Raw genomic sequence first — 1,073 nt, 5'->3', positions numbered from 1 at the left:
TGTGTGGGTGTGTGTATTTGTGTATATATATAAATAAATAAAAGGTGCATGTCAAAGAAAAGACTAGTGTTGTTACAAATATGACAATTGCTTAAACTACAGAACAGTAAATTATTAAATCTATCATTAATGTGACCCTTAACATCCCCAGCTGTACACAATAACAGACATTAAAGCAATGTTAATACAAAGCTGTAAAGCAGAGTGAGATGTTGGTAATAATTTCCTTATGTTTTTGAATGTATAACTTAAATTATTAAGGACTAAAACACCTAAAACTTAGGGGTGATTTTACAACATTTAAAAGCCTGAGATTTTCCTGAAAATCAACATAAAAAAACACCTAAATAATAGATTTTTCATCGTTTGTAGCAAATATAAATGAAATTAGAAACTTACTTTAAAATGACCCATCTTCAATAAGGTAAATAAATACTTATCAATATAGGGGGAATGTCCCCTTAAACAGCTTAATACTCACTAGTTGTTCAACTCCACAAGATGGATCCTCCTCAACAGGGGCCAGTGTTACCGCTGAGTTTTCAGCTGTTCCGTGGATAATTAAAAATAATTACAATTCATAATTTTTTTTTTTTAATCAAGGCCTTAATTGGCACTAAAATTAATTAAATATGTTTATCGTGGCATTTATGACTCTTTAACAAAAATGTTTATAAAAACAATTTCGTCAGATATATCATATCGCTTTTAATTTGCGTGAAACTGATCATAAAGCCGTATGTTCGGAAAGGAAGATTGAGGCGGAGAATAAGCTAGAGAATATATATAAACGTGTGTGTGTGTTTGTTTACATACATACAAGAGTCATGGAACTCATGGAATTCATATTTCATGTAAACTAACAACTTGTGTACATTGTTCTTGTTGATGGCATTAAAATCATTTCTAATAGCATTAAATTAGACTCACTCATTCCTGTCTAAACCCTGTGAGCGCTTAATTTAATATGACATATTAAAAAAATCCCCATCAGCTTTCAGCATATGTTCAGTTTCTGCCCAAATATATATATTTATATATATATATATATATATATATATATATATATATAT

This window comes from Cyprinodon variegatus, unplaced genomic scaffold (genome assembly GCF_000732505.1).
Source record: "Cyprinodon variegatus isolate N-32 unplaced genomic scaffold, C_variegatus-1.0 Scaffold1223, whole genome shotgun sequence".
NCBI classification, from domain to species: Eukaryota; Metazoa; Chordata; class Actinopteri; order Cyprinodontiformes; family Cyprinodontidae; genus Cyprinodon; species Cyprinodon variegatus.
This window is presented reverse-complemented; position numbering follows the sequence as displayed.